The sequence below is a fragment of the Nyctereutes procyonoides genome, unplaced genomic scaffold (genome assembly GCF_905146905.1).
Source record: "Nyctereutes procyonoides isolate TBG_1078 unplaced genomic scaffold, NYPRO_anot_genome, whole genome shotgun sequence".
Classification (NCBI taxonomy): domain Eukaryota; kingdom Metazoa; phylum Chordata; class Mammalia; order Carnivora; family Canidae; genus Nyctereutes; species Nyctereutes procyonoides.
This window is the reverse complement of record NW_026575142.1, coordinates 41,547,985-41,566,670: the sequence shown is the minus strand read 5'-3', so window position 1 is coordinate 41,566,670 and position 18,686 is coordinate 41,547,985.

The following is an 18,686-nucleotide window of genomic DNA, read 5'->3' as shown; positions in this document are numbered from 1 at the left end:
GACCTCTCTCTACACCGTAGGCAGCCTCGGTGCACCGGAGCACCTTCCCATCCAGGACGCCTCTGGTCCCAGCGCTCCCTGCCGTCCTGGACGGAGGCCAGCCGGGAAGGGTGAAGGGGCACTAAGTTCGGGTTCGGCAACTCGCTTTGTTTCTCTGTCCCTGTTTTGTTTTGTTTCTGTTTGTTTTTGCAAACCCACATGTGCCGCCGTATCCTGTACCCAGTGCGAGTCCCGATGAAACGCAGAGGTCTCCGCAGCGCGGTCTCCAGCGCTCTCGGTTGGCTGCGAGCAGGTCCCCCGATTCCAGATGCACCGGTGTTCTGCGGTTCCCCCGCGCGTCTGCGAGGCCGGGCCAGATCCCCGCAAAGCAGGCGCCCCGGACGATCCCTCGCTGCCGAGGGGTCCCCGCCGCCCCGGCCCGCGGCTGCCCGGGGCCTCGAGCGGGAAGCGCCGAGGTGGCAGCACCTAGAGACCAGGGGCAGCCCCTGGGGTCGGGCCCCCAGGGTGAGGGCTCAGGGCACGCTCCTCTGACTTCCTCAAACCGAGGCTTGGGTTCCCTGGCACATCACCGACTCCGGGGCTCTTAGTGACCGCGAGGTCTCCGCCGCCGCTTGGTCCCTCGCGGTGTCCCTCAGTGGGTGGCAAAGTGTCCATCGTCTCCACGATGCCCCGCCTCCGACGCGCTCGCGGGTGTCTCTCCCCGCGTCTCCGCAGCTCGCAGCCCGGGTCTCGGCCCAGCCCCCCGCCAGCTCTCCCCACGCCTCTCCCGCCGCTCCCCGCCCCGGGGCGCAGCTCCTGGGGTCCGGGAGGGGCCGGCCGGGGAGCCCCGCGCCCAGCCCGGGAGGAGAGGGGAGGCGACGCGCGATGATGCACGGCCCGAGTTCCACGCCTGGAGACCCGTGTCGGGAGCAGCCCGGGGTGGCCAGCGACTGCTGGAAGGAAAGAGGTGGGGAAGTCCGCCTCCGCGCCGGTCCCCGCGCTCGCAGGCGGCCCGCACCCCGCGTCCCGCGCCTTGCGCCCCACGGCGGACACACGCACGCGCACACGCGCGCCTCCCGAGAGGCCGCGCCGCCCAGCGCGCGCTCCTCTGCGCCCCTGCAAACAGAGAGCGGTTGTTGGGTTTGGGTTTTGTTTTGTTGTGCTTTTGGTTTTGGTTTTAGCCTTTTTTTTTTTTTAAGTGTTTCTGCTAGACAAATAGCATGTGGAAGAACTTAGCTCCCCTCCTCCCGCCCCTGCGGCAGCTGCTCCCGGCTTTGTGGCGGCCGCGTTCCCGGCAGAGCGCTCCTCCGTGGTGTCCGCGCGCGTGCGGCGGGGAGCGCGCCCCGGCCGGTGCCCACCCGCGGGAGGCACCCCGACTCCTCGCTCGCCAGAATGCACTGGCGAAGGAAGGTTTCCTGCAGTCTTTTGACAATTACTTTTAGCCAACAAGAAAGAGAAGCACTGAAGAGCGTTTGTCTGGGGCCATGTTGCATATCTTTCAGAAGATCTTACTTCAGTGTGTGCACCCCCAGACAGCCGGACCAGCCCGCTAATTGGAGGGGCACATGTCCCGCGCACAGGCGTGCCTGTCGGCTCCCAGGATCTCCTGCAGGCTGTGACACACCTGGTGTTGCTTAGGCAGGGAAGGGAGGAGGGTTTTATTTTGTTTTCCCTTTTTAAGCACTGGAGAAAATGCAGAAACAACAGTTTAACAAATTGCATTAAAAATAAAAACAAAATCAACTTCAGGTGGGCAGCACATTAATGGCCGACACCCACCAGGGAGAAGATGTTTAGAGCACCTGTGAATATGACAAACACTGTCATACAGAATCATGAAGAATTTTGACAGCCAATGGGTGAGGCAAGCCATTCGGTGGAAAAATGGGCCAGAGATATGAACAGACTCTGCACAGAGAAGATTCAAAAAAGTGAGAAGGTGCCCCAGTTGCCCAGAGATGGGGAAATCAGACAATGGAGGTGATGCAACTTTTCCATTCACTGGATGACACCAAACTAGGCCCAGGAGGTGCAGAGACAGGGAGCTAGCTCTCTCTCATTGCTGTGCTAGTTTAAATTGCTACAAAGAAACTTAGGAGATGTTGGGCAGCATCTGGGAGAACAGAAGATGCCCACTCCCCTCTCACCTGCAACCCCTTGCTTCCTCGTCCACTGAGAGAATGTCCAGCGAGGCTTGGCAGGCCGGCCAAGCACAGCCCTGCAGTGCAGGACTGGAAACCCCCACGTTGCAATCTGTATAGGCCTGAATATAGAATTTGTGGCATATTTCATGGAGATAAAATGATCGCTGGAGATGAATGTGAATGAAGGTAGTTCTCGTATCAAGAGGAATAAGTACTGAAAGTATAAAACTTTCGAGGGCGAGGAAAAAAATAATTAAAAAGCAAAAGGATACGGGCAAGATGACGGTAAGCGTGGATTCTACAGCCAATGATATTCTGTGCTGTTGACAGGTGGGGCTGGGGGGCAGTCCAGTGGCTGCAAGAGCAGCGTGGGAAGGAAAGGGTCCACTCCACTGTGGGGCAGGCCCAGCACCTTTGAAGAGGGGCAGTGGGATTGGGAGGCCGGCTCCAGCACCTTTAGTGAGGGTTTATTTCTGAAAAATATATCTCTTGTGAATGTCACAAAATGTTAGTGATTATTAACTTGGAATGATGGTTACATGCACTTGTATTACTCTGTACATTTTTATTGTGTGAAAATATTTTGTTTTGAAAGTTAAAGCAAATTAGCATTCTAAAAAGTGTTATAGCACAGAAGTATATTTTGCTAATTTGTGAGTCATTTCTTAAAAAAAAATCTTAAAAATTTACATCATTCATGTGTTTCTGCCTCTTTCCATTTCTGTACTCTCCAGAAAACAAAACAAAACAACAAGAAGACAGTGTCTTGGGTTTGCAGTTTAGACCTTTAAATGGATCATCACCTGTGTGTATGTCTTTGAGCAGTTATCCAAAGCATGGCTGGGGGACAGGCTTCCTGGGCAACAGGCTCCCCGGGGGCCCTGTGCCCTCCATCTGGGATCTGGGGAACCACCACCTCACTCTGTGGGAGGCAAGGCCTGGCCCTTGCCTGCTCATGGCCACAGGAATCGAATCGAGGCCTCTCCTGAAGGTAAAGACAGCACCCACTGTAGCCCGGCTGCCCACTGGCCACCTGCATGTCCCTATGGGAGACACATACCTTTATAGTGTGCAGAATTCTATATCTTGTCTTGTTGTCACTGTGCACATATTTTAGAAATCCAAATCCAGATTAGAGAGAGGGGCTTGGGGACAGCACGTTAGGGAAGGGCAGAGTGCAGCCCACCAAGGAAAGGGAAGAGAGCCAGTGCCTGGGAGAAGGTCCTTGCTCTGGCAGACTGTGGCCTGTCACACACCTCCTCCCTCCTTGAGGAGAGCTCCCCCCTTTCTAACCCACCTTTAGCTCTTTCTAGAAAGGACACCCTCTTACCACTGCAACCAGAGGGATCTGGATCTTCAACTACAAGTCTGCTTAAAGCCCTGCTCCAAGCAGCTTGGCCCACTCACCTTTCTGCCTGCAGCTACACTTCCTCCCATGTCAGGTCTCTACAGATTGCTTTACCCCATAAGTCTCTTCCCCATGGTTCTCATTCACCCCTTCTCCCTGGGAGCTGCTGGTGTTCAGGTATGTTGGGTCTCTGACCTCGTTCCCCCATCCCCCACTCTAAGCCTGGGATAATCATGAGCAGGAAACAAGTATTGATGAAATGAATGGATGAATGGCTCACTCCTGGTTATCCATTTTTACTTCTAAAAGGCACAGCAAGGGGTTGAGGGAAATAAACCGAATTGACCTGCTAACCCTTTAGAGATTCCACTGTACCTGAGCATGGTGGAGCACAGGCAATCGGGGCAGATCAAAGGACTTCCAGGAGCCCTGGCTCTCTGATATAAGACATGATCAATTTTGGATGTTAAACTTGAGAACCTAGTAGACCTGCACATTGAAAATAACATTGAGGGATCCCTGGGTGGCGCAGCGGTTTGGCGCCTGCCTTTGGCCCAGGGCGCGATCCTGGAGACCCGGGATCGAATCCCATGTCGGGCTCCCGGTGCATGGAGCCTGCTTCTCCCTCTGCCTGTGTCTCTGCCTCTCTCTCTCTCTCTCTCTCTCTGTGACTATCATAAATAAATAAAATAATAATAATAATAAAAGAAAATAACATTGAGTTTTACAAAAAATTCTTGAGTTAGCAATCAGCTCCAAATCTTGCGTTCTTTGAGGAAAGTGGGCATTCTTAATTTCCCATCCCAAATGATCTGTGCGATCCCCAGTGCATAGCAGGTGCTCACAGCAATTACTTGGGTGACAGAATGAAAGCGTGTTGACATTTGGGGAAAGGAAAGTTGCACATATGCAAACTGAAAGTTGGCAATATTTTACATAAAATATTCTGAGTGGGAAAGAATTATAGCATTTAAACAATGTGACCCCATGAGATTTTTGTAGATGCAAGCGAGCTAATTCTAAAGTGTATTTTTAAAGGCATGGTCATTAGTATCACTAAAATGATTTTGACAAAGAATAAAGTAGGGAGAATCCATCTACTTGATTTCAAGACATTACAGGCTACAGGAGTCAAGAGTCTAGTGGTGGAGGAACAAACACAGGTATCATTGGAGCAGAATAGATAACCCGGAGACAGACCTGCACAAATATGCCTGACTTATTTTGATGAAGATGCAAAGCAATTCAATGGAAGAAAGTTAGTCTCTCCCACAAATGGTGGGAGTAATTGGACATCCCTAGGAAAACACCAACAGAAAACATACCTTATATAGTAATTAACTAAAGATGGGTCAGCGACTTAAATGTAATTGTAAGAGTTTTAGGAAAACATAGAAGAAAATCTTTAAGATCTAGGACTAGGCAATGAAATCTTAGACCAGACACCAGAAGCACATCCATAAAAGGAAAATGTGATTAATTGAAAACTTCACCCAAATTGAAACTTTTTGTTGTGTGAAAGATATATTTATTTATTTATTCATTTATTCATTCACTTATTTTTGTGAAAGTTGCTCTTAAAAGAATGCAAATATGAGATACAAACTGAGGGGAATAATTGCAAACCATATATCCAACAAAGGACTAGTATCTAGAATATATAAAGAATACTAAAAAAAAAAAAGAAAAGAAAAGAAAAACAATGACAGAAGACAAACAATTAGAAATTGGACAAAAGATATAAAAAGACACTTCACCAAAGAGGATATGCAGATGACAAATAAGCACATGAAAAGATGCTTGTCATCATTAGCCATCAAAGAAATGCGAATTAAAATCACAAGGGGAATACAGGCACCCATCAGAATGCCTGAAATAAATAAGAGTGACAGCTTCAAATGCTGGTGACTATGTGGAGAAACTGGATTATTCACACATTGCTGGTGGGAATATAAAATGCTACTTTCACTTGGGAAACTGTTTGGCAGTTTCTTATAAAACTAAACTTGAAACTACCACAAAGTCTAGCAATTGCATTCTTGGGCGTTGGTCCCAGAGAAACAGAAATGTAGGTTCACACGAACTTCTGCACGTGGATGTTCGTAGCAGCTTTATTTGTAATAGAACCTGGAAACAGCCCATATGTCCTTCCATGGCCGAGTGATTGAGGTACTCCTCCACAGTGCACAAAGTGAGCTGTTGGTCCACTTGGCAACCTGTGATGATCTCCAGAGAATTAGGCAGAGGGACAAAAGCCAATCCCAACGACTATATACTGCATGATACATAGAATTTAAATTAAAAAAAATGTATTGAATATTTTTGAAATAGGAGAGTTTAGGGCAGCCTGGGTGGCTCAGCGGTTTAGTGCCAACTTCAGCCCAGGGCGTGATCCTGGAGACCCGGGATCGAGTCCCACGTTGGGCTCCCTGCATGGAGCCTGCTTCCCCTCTGCCTGTGCCTCTGCCTCTCTCTCTCTCTGCGTCTCTCATGAATAAATAATATATATATATATATATATATATATATGTATATATAATAGAGTTTGGAAGTGGGGATCAGTTGGTGGCCCCTAGCATTTGGGGTCAAGGGTGGGGAGTTGGGAGAGGTGAGGACAGGGGGAGTGTTTATAAAAATGACAAGGAGGCGCCCTTGAGTGATGGGAGTGTTCAGACCTTGACCCTGTGCATTTCAGAGACTGTTAAGGGACACACAGATCCTGGCAGCTGAAAGTGTGAGGCCGATTTTACATGCTGTCCCTTCTGAGCGCACGGCTGACAGGCCATAACCACACCCTTCTGAGGATGCAGAGCCAGGAGCTGCATCAGTGTCCACGCTCTGGGATGCTGCAGAAGTGCCCGGCAGACACAGTGATCATGGTAACTGGAAGAGGGGACATTGTGCATTGTTCTTTCGCTTTAAGGGAGGCCTAGTGGGGAAGACTTGTAAAGTTACTCATGGGTAAAAGTCTGATCTGTGAACAACTGCTAAATTTGGCAGGATTTTTGCTCATTTTTAAAAAAATACTATACTATTATTGTGTGCAGAAAGATTTGTGAGGATACAGACAAACATAATTCCAAGTGGTTATTTATGAGGAATGAAATCTGCAGCAGGAATAGGGAAAAATGTACATTTTGTCACTTATGTATTTTTTTAACTTTTCTTACATATTTGGTAATTTTAAAGTTATGTATGAAAATGATGAATTGAGTAGAGACTATAATGGAATGAGAAGGAGAGCAAGTCTTTGTATTTGTTATCTCATGAAATCTCTGACTCTTCCAGATTTTTATATGAGTCTCTGAGAAACATATTTATGGTCAACTTTTATATATAGATTTTGAAGTAAAGTAGATAATCAATTATATCTCAGATAAGCACACACATATTTCTAATTTATATTTAGCATCAAAATATTTTTATTCATATCTCTCTCCATATATTGAAAGTCTTGTTTCCTTCAGCATTGTATATTTATTTATTTGATTTATCTTAAAATATACATAAAAGTTTCAAAGCTATATCAACATTACTAATAACAAATTCAGAGTAGAGTTTGTGGGGTTTTTTTTGGCAAATCTTTTTGTATCTGGAAGATATCACATTCAGGATGCACAAAGTATTGTGTTCAAAATTACTTGAAAATATCATATTTTCCTGTCAATTTTATACACAGATTTATATATTTCTCTGTATATTAATTTTGTAGCTTTTCCCACTTGGGATTGGATTCCATTTTGCAAAGTAACTTCTGCAGTTTAAAAGTCGTGAGCAGTATACTCAGCAAAGCCGGGATTCTTTCCTTTCCCTTTATTTGTCTCCACCCTCCATTTGTCCATCCCCATTACCTTCTCGCAGGTCTTCTCGACTCTTTTTGGTCATGTAAGCAAGGATATGCATGCATTCATGAGAATAAGTAAATCCCTTCCCATTCTTTTTTTTTTTAAATATTTTATTTTTTTATTCATGAGAGACACACAGAGAGAGAGAGGCAGAGACACAGGCAGAGGGAGAATCAGGCTCCCTGTGGGGAACCTGATGTGGGACTCGATCTCAGGACCCAGGTTCATGCCTTGAGTCGAAGGCGGATACTTAACCCCTGAGTTACCCAGGCATCCCCTTCCCATTCTTAAAGACAAATAGCCTATTCTATATGCTCCTATCGTATCCTGCTACTCCTCTGAACATTAAATCAAGGAAATCACAACCAGTTATTTTATAGAGATTTTTGTCGTTTTTTCAAAATTACCTACATAGCATTCATTTGGGGAATGCAATGTGCCTATTCGACCAGACCCCTAGGAAAGACATTTGTGCTGCTATAAGCTTTTGCTTTTAGAAACAGTCCTGCAGGGTGCAGCCTTCCACAAAGGCAGTCCGTATTTGGAAAGGCACAGAATCAGGAGACAGTCTGAGAAGTGAGGTGACCGGGTCACAGGGTGAATGAGGGAGCAATTTTTCCAGGAATGGAAAATGACTGTCCTGTTTACATCTCTCAGCAATGTGGGAGGATGCTGGGTGCTTCACGCTCCTGCCAACACTTGGCATGGTCACTGGTGTCCACTTAGCCACTCTGGTGGCTATGAAATGTTTCCTAACTGCTCTCTTAGATGTCGTGTGAACATCGAAATGAGTCCCCCAGTTTATCAGTGAATCCAGTTCCACAACACATTGGAGGGTAAATCACCATGCACAAATGGAGTTCCTCCCAGGAATTTAGGATCGACTCAACTTGGGAAAAATCAATACAATTCACTATATTAACAGAATAAAGGAGAAGAGTCACATCAGTTGATGGGCAGAAAAGAATTGTGGCAAAATTTACACTCCCTTATTAAGAACCCTCAGAAAACCATGGACAGAATCTCTCACCTGACAAAGTACATCCATACACACCAGAGATGACATTACTGTTAATTATGGAAGAGTAAATGCTTTTCAAGATGGAAGCAAGGGAAGGATGTCCAGGTGGACTGAGCATTACCCTGGAGGTCTTAGCCAGTGTAGCCACACAGCAAGGAAACAAACAAGCAAGCAAACAAGACACAAGATAAGATTTGCAAAGATTCCTTAGCATGATTGTGAAAAACAAAATATCTATTAGAATTAATGTGTGAATTTAACAAGGTCACAGGATACAAAATCCATGTTAAAATAATCAATTATATTTCTTTTTATTTTATTTTCTTTTTTTTTTTTCATCATGATGAGTGTACTCTTTAATGCCATCATCTATTTCCCTCATCCCCCAACCCCCCTGCCCTCTAGTGACCATCAGTGGATTCTCTGGAGTTATAAGTCTGTTTCTTGGTTTGTGTCTTTTTGTTTCCCTTTGCTGATTTGTTCTATTTCTTAAATTCCACATATGAGTGAAATCATATGGTATTTGTCTTTCTCTGAGTAACTTATTTCACTTAGCATTATACTCTCTAGCTCCATTGTAAATGGCAAGATTTCATTCTTTTTTTATGGCTGATCAACTTTCTGTTGTGCGTATATCTCACATCCTATTTAGCCATTCACCTATCAATGGACACTTCGGCTGCTTTCATATCTTGACTATTGTAAATAATGCTGCTATAAAATAGGAGTGCATGTATCCTTTAAATTAGTGTTTTTTAAAAATATTTTTGGGGTAAATACTCAGTAGTATGATTTCTGGATCTTATGGTAGTTCTATTTTTAACTTTTTTGAGGACCCTCCATATTGTTTTCCACAGTGGCTTCAACAGTTTTCATTCACAACAGTGCACGAGGGTTCCCCTTTCTACACACACTCACCAGCACTTGTTGTTTCTTGTGGGTATTTTTTTTTAATTTTACTTTTAAGTAATTTCTACACCCAACGTGGCTTTTGAACTTACAATCCCAAGATCAAGAGTCCTGTGTTCTACCAACTGAGCCAGCCAGTCATCTCATCATGTTTTTTATTTCAGCCATTGTGACGGGTGTGAGGTGGTACCTCATTGTGGTTTTGATTTCCATCTCCCTGATGATGAGTTGTGTTGATCATCTATCTATATCTTTGTTGGCCATCTGTATGTCTTCTCTGGAGAAATGTCTGTGCCTGTCTTCTGCCTATTTTTTTAATTGGATTATTTGTTTTGGGGCAGTTGGGTTGTGTCAATTCTTCATATATTTTGGATACTAGCCTTTTATGGGTTTTGTCATTTGCAAATATCTTCTCTCATTATCTTTTAGTTTTGTTGATTGTTTTCTTTGATGTGTGGAAGCTTTTTATTTTGATGTAGGCCTAGTAGTTTTATTTTTGCTTTTATTTCCCTTGCCTCAGGAGACATATCTAGAAAAATGCTGGTATGGCTGAGACATATCTAGAAAAATGCTGGTATGGCTGATGTCACAGAAATTACTGCCTGTATTGTCTTCTAGGGTTTTTATGGTTTTAGGTCTCAGATTTAGCTCATTAATCCATTCTGAGTTTATTTTTGTGTATGGTGTAAGACAGGGGTCCAGTTTCATTTTTTTGTTTGTGGCTGTCAAATTTTCCCAACACCATTTGTCTTTTCTCCATTGTGTATTCTTTCTTGCTTTGTCGAAGATTAATTGACCATATAGTTGTGAGTTCACTCATGGGTATTCAGTTCAATTCCATTGAAATATATATCTATTTTTATGTACCATACTGGTACATAAAACAGTGCCAACAGTACCATACAGTTTTAGTTTCTATAGCTTTGTAATATAACTTGAAATCTGGAATTGTGATGTGTTCAGTTTTTTTTTTTTTTAAGATTTTATTTATTTATTTGAGAGAGAGACAGCAAGAGGCCACCAGTAGGGGAAGGGACAAAGGGGAGACAGAAGTCCTATCCTAGGACCTTGGGATCATGACCTGAGACAAAGGCAGATGTCCAATTGACCAAATTTATTCTAGTTTTGTAATAAAAGCTGTTGGTATTTTATAGAGATTGCATTTAATCTGTAGACTGCTTGGGTAGTATTGACATTTTAGTCAAATAATCAATTATATTTCTACAGTGTAGCATACAAATTATAGGAAATTTATTTTCTTAAAGATGTATTTGTTTTAGAGGAAGGTCATGGGAGTCAGAGGGAGAGGGAGAGAAGTAGACTTCACTGAGTGCAGTGGAGCCCAGTGTAGGGCTAGATCTCATGACTCTGAGATCATGACCTGAGCTGAAATTAAGAGTTGAATGCTTAACTGTGCCACCAAGATGCCCCAGAAAACTTAATTTTTAACAAATAAGAATTTCAACTTAAACAAATATAAGCTAATTACAACAAATTTATTACAGAAAAATTCTACACGAGACACATAAAATAGTGCTGAGAGTAAGTGAGGGAGATGTAAATAAAAAGAGGATTACAAACTACATGCTGTTAAGATGTTCATTCTCCCAAAATTGATATGTGGATTCAATACAGCACCAATCAAAATATCAGTAGGATTTTTTTTTGTAGAAACTGATAGATTGATTCTAGGGTTTGTGTGAAATTGAAAAGAATAAGATTAGTCTAACAGTTTTGAAGAAGAACCAACCTGAAAAGCTTAAGTTCCTTGGCTTCAAGCCTTACTATAAAATTACAATAATTAAGCCAACTTGATACTGGTGAAGGATAGACCTTTAGACCCACAGAACAAGATAGGGAGTCCCAACATAGATCTATATATGTGGTCACTTAGTCCTCATATGAATGTACAAGAGCAACTCAATATCCACATGAAGAAAAATAACTATGCCTTCCACTTCACATCATATTCACATCATACCAAGTTATTTGAAATGGATCATAAGTTTGAATGCAAAAGCTAACCCATCTGGAAAGAAACATTTGAATAAATCTTTACAACTTGGGGGATAAAATGTTCCTTAGATAAGTCATACACAAGAACATCCTTAAAAGAAAAAAAAGGATTAATTGGACTTCAAACTGTCTGCAGGTGACAAAGACAATATAATGAAAGGGCAAGCCACAGTGTGTAATTAGTGATGTAGATGATATTGTATATAGCATATAATTTGTGATAGAGGGTATATTGTTTATAGTGCATAATTTGACAAAAAGATATCTATCTTTAAGCACATCACACATTTTGATAAGAAGAGAAAGAATCTAATAAAAATTGGGAAAGGTCTTGAATGGATACTTGCCAAAAGAAGATATATAAATGGCCAATAAGCCTTTCAAAAATGGTCCACATCGTTTGTCATGAAAGAAATGCAAATGTAAAGCACAAGATATTACTACAAACCCATTAAAATAAGGCTAAATTTAAAAAGACTGATAATGTCAAGTGTTAGCAATGATGAGGAATAACTGAGATTCTTAACTACCACTGGTGGAAGTATAAAATTGCGGGAGCACTTTGGAAAACTACTGGCAGTTTCATATATAGTTAAAAACATACTTATTGCTTGTCCAAGAAATTGTATTCTTAGGTGATTACGCAAGAGAAATGAGAACACACACCCTGCAAACTATTTGACCCAAATGTTTATTGTGGTATTATTTATAATAGCCCCAAACTGGAAACAACCCAAAAAGTTATCGATAGAGGAGTTAAATTGTGGTCTATTTACTGAATGTAACATATGGTCCCATAAAAAGGCATGATGTACCGCACACAACATGGATGAATCTCAAAAACATTATGCCGAAACAGGAAATAGATACAAAAGAGTGTAGAGCATATAACTGCATTCGTATGGCATTCTAGAAGAGTAATGTTTCAATATTAATAAGTATAGCAGGGGAAGTCACCTGGGACCTAGGATGGCAGAGGACCAGCATGGGACATGGGAAGACTCCACTTCATATGCTGATGGGTGTCATGATTTACGGGGTTATACGTGTTTACAAAACCACCAAATTTTATGTTTATCTTCTGAGCTTTTTATCATAGTGTCTCAATTAATAAACTCAATGATCATATATAGTGTCTCAATTAATAAGCATCTTATATTTTCCTAAAATTATAAATTAATGTTCTAAACAGTCCTAAAGAGTTTATGTTTCCATCACTCTGCCTGTTCATCAAACCCTTGTCAGATCTGGATGCGCTCCATCATTTCTGTCTTTGTCAATCTGACCGGAGATTTTATTTGTGTGCTCCTTCATCTTGTGTTGTTTTGGAGGCTGGCACCATCATCACATGTTTTCTGGCCAGTTATCTCTCCACTGCTGTGAATCGTTTTCTCAGTTTCTTTGCTTTTTTGTCTATTTGATTGTTGATCTTTTTGTTATTAATAAGTGATCTTTATAATTTGTTATATTAAATCTTTTACATCCATGTAAATTAAGATTATCTTCCTAGCTTTTTGGTCTTTCAAGTCAATTTAAAGTATTTCTCAACTTAAATAAGTCCTTGATCTTTAATAGTATAATCTGTTAATGTTTTATAAGTTGTGACCTTTTGGTTGATTGAAGCCATTTTTTAAAAAAACTAGAATACAAAATATGTTCCTTCTTATAACAGTAGGACTTTCAAAATAGCATCTTCTAGTCATTTGAATTGGTTTTTAATGGTGTGAGGTCACATTTATTCCATGGATAGCAGATTTTCCCAAGCCTCAAATTTGTTTCTTCTATAAATTGCTTGTTTGAAACACGCCCTGTGATTTCATGTTAGATCTTCGCAAATCTGTGGGTCTTATCTAGTCTGTCTTCTTTTCTTTTCTTAAAAAACATTTTATTTACTTATTCATGAGAGACACAGAAAGAGAGGCAGAGACACAGGCAGAGGGAGAAGCAGGTTCCCTGCTGGAAACCCGATGTGGGACTCGATCCCAGGATCCTGGGATCATGCCCTGAGCTGAAAGCAGATGCTCAACAGCTGAGCCACCCAGATGCCCCATCTGTCATGTTTTCTACTTTTGTTTTTATTTTCACCAAAGTTATACATCCTCATATTTTGAAAACTCAGACATTTCTACAGCAGACCCTTCCCCCATCTTCCCTATTTCCCAACGTCCAGAGAGGATTTTTTTTGAAAGATGTTATTTATTTATTTGAGAGAGAGAGAGGAGAGAGAGAGAGAGAGAGAGAGAGGAGCACGAGTGCGTGGGAGGGGCAGAGCAAGAGGGAAAAGTAGGCTCCTCGTGGGGGTCATTGTGGGACTCGATCCCAGGCCCTGGAAACATGACCTGAGCCCAAGGCAGACACCTAACAGACTGAGCCACCCAGGCGCCCCAGGAAGCAACAATTTTCATCATTGGTTCTGTGTGTGGACTGTGCTCCTCGCAGCCTTCTACACTTGTGTCCCTGCCCCTTGGACATGCGCTGGCCAGTGACAGTTGTTCATCAACAGAATGCAATAGAAGCAACTTCTAGCAGCTTCCAGCTCCAGAAGGGGATGGGAGCTTCACCTCCTGCGCCTCAGCTGCCACATTATAAGGAAGCTCAGGTTGGACCCCTTGATGGAGAGAGGCCATGTGGAGGGGTGGAGGAGGCCACCCCTCGATGGACAGATGCTCTGTCAGAGAAAGGGAATCCTGGATGCTCCGTGAGCTCCCCACGGGATGCAGCATGAGGATGACCCTGTGTGGGCTAACGGAAGGGGCCTCCAGCTGAGTGCCACCAACTCACAGAATCATGAAGTATGAGAGTGGTTTTAGTTTAAGCCACTAAATTTGAGACAATTTGTTTGTAGCAATAGGTAACTATTACTCCAACCTCGGGCAGCTTACCTGGTGTCTGTGACCTTCAACATCTTGTCTGTAAAACAGAGCTACAATGCCTTCCTTAGAAGGCTATTCTTTAAGAGGAAAAGACCCCGGGGACCCAGCAGGGCACCTTGCACATACCCCATACGTGTAGGCCAAGAGCTGCAGGGAGAGCCTTGGACAATATGCTTGCCTCCTACTTTCTCTTTAGCTATAATTTGGGTTTAACACTTCTTTTCATGTTTTTAATTCTTTTTCTGGTTGACAGAGCCATGGAAATCCATCTTGTCATGCTGACCTCGTGCATTCCCTTCCTCTAACAGGGATGATGGTGACAAATCCTTGTTTTAGATTAAATTCAGCCACAGTCCATGAGCAAAAATAGGTGAATAACCACAGCCCCGTCTGACACAAAGGGGACATGGCGGTCTCTTTTTGCTTCACACCTGAGCCATCACTAGAATGCCAGGTGGAAATGGTAGCAGCAGAGATGGGGGTGCATGGATGTCACCCCAGGACTCTGTGTGCAGTGGGAGGCAGCTTTCCGTGGGAAGGATGGAAGCATTCTCTCGGGGAAAGCTCGCAGGATGTGCTCACCCCCTATTGGCAGGAGGGGTCTGCAGTGGTTCCACCAGCATTGGAAGGACTTTTCCATAAGGACAGAGTTAGTAAAATCGAGGCAGTTTCTTTTGAATGGAGCTGCTTAGGAACTCACAGTAGACTTCGTGTGTCTTCTGCAAAGGGCAAGAGGGGTGTTTCCAAAGTTTGACTTTTCAGCCACAGTGGGAGAGAGCTGTGGTCATGGTGTGGTTTCGGGTTTAGCCCGGCCGTGGACGTGAGGGCTGCCAGTAGTCAGCGGAGACCAGAAGGGGAGCTTGGGGTGCTCTCAGCAAAACCCCTCTGTCCCAGGGAATCAGAGGCTGGAGCCCTTTGGAAATGAGCTCAGAGGCTGTGGCGGTCAGGGCAGGAGGGCAGAAGGGAAAGGAAGACCAAGTGGCTGGCAGGGAAGGTGGGGGGCGGATGAACACCAAGTCTTCTCTGGGAGAGGAAAGAAGCTTCTGGGTTTGCTGGGCTGGCCTGGAAGTTAAAAGCCAGCAGGCTGGCAGCGGGAATTCAGCAGGATCGTAAGGGACAGTGAGGATAAACACAGGCTTGGATGCCGGGCTTTCAGAGGAGACACAACACGGTTACATGACACATCTTCACAGCTGTGGGTGCGAGCTCTGCAGCCACGAGTAGCATCCACTCTGCACCTGGGCCACCCCTGTGACACCCTGCAAGGCTTTGGGGTGGTGTCTAGGTCCCCATCTCCTGCTTCAATCTCACCACCTGACTGGGAGAGCACCTGCCCAGGCACCTTCCATCCTCATGATTGACACTGTGAGAGAGTCCAACAGCAGCTTTTCCTTGGCCTCATTCTCCTGTGTGTTTGTTCATTTGTTAGTCAAATATGCCAGCAAATAGTTACTGAGAACTGCTGTGGGGTGACTCCATCCCCCCTGACTCATCTGTGAAAGCCCTGATCTGAGTGTCACTGGCTTTGGACACAAGCTCTTTAGAGAGGTCACCAACCTAAGTGAGGCCACAAAGGATGGCCCGAGCCCACATGACCGGCATCCTTGAAGTTGCTGAGGACACACACATACAACCAAGGGGCAGCCAGGTGAGGGACATGGGGAAGAGCACTTCTCCATGCCAAGGAGAAGGGCCTTGGAAGGAACCAGCCGTGCACATACCCATTTTGGACCTTGGCCTCCAGAACACATATCTGTCATCCAAGCCTCTCAGCCTTGGCACTTGGTGATGACAAGCATCTGCACAGTAACAGCCACGGGGCCTGCCACCATCATCTAACACATAAAGGAGGGGGCCCGATGTATCCTCATGTGGGGTGAGGACGGAATTTCACTGGTTAACCATTGGCTCCAGCAGCAGGAGCCTCCACGACCTCCCCTGATTGGCTCCTTCCTTCCATGCGTCACCACAGGCTCTTGCCCACGACGCCCAAGCTCTTAATCAAGTGCTGGGAGAATGTGATAGGCTGTTTACACGTCTCCTGAGATGGTGCTCAAAATACAGGCCAGGGCTTTACATTGGCAGCGATACTTGGCAGACTTCTTGAGGGTGGGAGGTGATGGCCAGCGATCGGAGCCAACGAGCACTCTGGGCACCTCTGGGCACATTACGCTGCTGGCTATGCACACACGGAGGGCTGTGGCTGGAATTTTGTGCACGTTGGATAGGAAGGGGCTCCAGGAGACTTGATCCTATGTCCTTTGGGAGTTTATGTACCCAGAAGTGAGGATGAGTGTGGACACTGGAATATTTTGGTTATTTATTCACATTTTTATTGCACCCTCACTTTGCAGGAGAGAACATAGCCCTGTGCAGCAGAGAGAAGTCATCAAGCAGAGTTTCCTCCTCCGCCCACTAGCAGGTGGGGAGGGACGTGAACACCAGCCTGCACCAGGTCGCACCGTGAATAAAATGATGCAGCACAGAGAGCAGTGAGATTTCAAAGCAGGGGTTGCAAATCTGTTGCTAGTGTCCTGAGTGACTTCAGCCACTTTATGCCGGCTCTCATCTCATCACCGACTGTCCACGGGCATGTGTCTGGGCGTTCAGATGCGTGCCTGAGTTTATTCTCAGCCTCATCACTCACGTCCCTTTGAGTCCCTTCTCAGTCTCATGTTTGCTGCAGGACATGCTCATCTTTGTTGGGCTTAGAGCATGCTCTATTTTTTTTTTATTTTTGTAAGTATTACAATGTGCTCTCCAATGAGCCTCCCCCTCACCTGCATCCATTATCGATGTGTTTTTTAATCAACCGTGAACTAAGCACAGTTTCTCACCGGCACCTCGATCACATTTGCTGTCAGAAGCAATAATATATTCATGGGCTAGCATCTCAGGGTGCTGGTCTTAACCAATTTGGTTTATCAGGCTTATGCTCTGGGGGTAGAGTGAGGACCTGGGTCTCTATTTTAAGGATCTTCTGTTGGTATTGGCTGGCATACAGGAGACATTTGTGTGCGGGGTCCCTGAACCCATGAGCACATGCTGGGGCTTGTGGGTGTGGTTAGTGGTAACCGGGTTGGACCCAGGCTCTTTAGAGAGGTCACCTAACACATAAAGGAAGGGCCCGACGTATCTTCATATGGGGTGAGGACGAAATTTCACTGGTTAACCATTGGTTCCAACAACAGGACCCACAAGGCGCTGCTCTTACAAGGACACATATCAGAGATAACTTTGGAGGGAGGCCTGCTGGACTCTTGCTGTCTTCTCCGGGAGTAGGCAGCACTGGGAAGAACAGGAAAACAGGGCAAGCAACCTGAGGGCCATTTTATTCATGCCCATGAGAGTTGGTCCCATTGAGGAGGTAACGTCTGAGCAGAAACCAGAATGAAGGGAGAGTGACCATCCGGAAGGTGTTCAAGGTCGGATGCTTTATCTGGGTGATATGGCCACAGACTGCCAACGTCCTAACGGGAGCTGCATGTGGACCCATGTGGCATCTGTCACCTGTTGGTAGTGTAAAAAAGGACCACAACAGAGTGGCTGAACACAACAGGAACTTATTGTGTCAGAACTGGAGGCCAGAAGTTTGAAATCTGGCTGTGGGCAACGTGTGGATCCTGCCTCTGTAGCTCCTGGTGCCCCAGGCATCCCTGCCCTGGGATCACTTGATTCTGTCTCTGCCATCCCCCAAGTCTCCTCTTTCTGGAAGGACCCTGCCATTGGATCTAGGCCCCCCAACCTAGGCAGATCCTTCCCTGAAGCAGGTCTGCAAAGACCCCATTTTTAAATAAGGCCACGTTCCCAGTTTTGGGCGGACACTATCTTTGTGTGGGGGGTAGGAGGGCACTATTCAAACAAGGATATACGCAGAGGTTCCGGACTTTAGGAGGAACTCAGAACCAGTACACCACCTTAAAAGAGAACATTTAATGAGTGTTCCTCAAAGTGGGGGAGAGAGCTGCTGTTCCCAGGCAGGTGGATGCGGGTACAGTCTCAGGGGACAAGACTGTTCTCAGTAAGAAAGAAGCTGATGTGCTCAGAGGACAGAGCCAGTGGGGACTTGGCCTCACCTTCGCCCTGGTCGCTGGTGACTCTGTCCTTTTACCCCGGGTTTGCAGGGTCCCTGCGCTGCCCTAGGGCTGCCCTGGGCTTCCTACCTGTCCCTCCTCCCAGGCCCAGACCCCAAGGCTGCAGCCCTGCTGGGCAGCGGGGTTCACTCATCTCGATTACCATACTGATGGCATCCTCTGAATTAGGAGCTTGCTTTGTTTGTGTTTAGGGTTGCCTTCAGCCCAGGGGCCCAACTCTCTTCGACTCCTCTTGACCCCACCCCCAGCCCTCCACTCCACCAGCCGCTGGAATGTGCCCTCGGGTCCCACACACCTCAATGCAGGTGAGAGGTGCTTCTGAGCACAACTGGTTCTACCTGTTTCCACACCAGACTCTCCACCACAAGGACGACTCCCACCTCGGCCATTCCCAGGACAAGCCCGTTCCCAGGCAGGCTCCAGCCCTGCCGCCTACAGGTCAGTCCTGTGCACATGC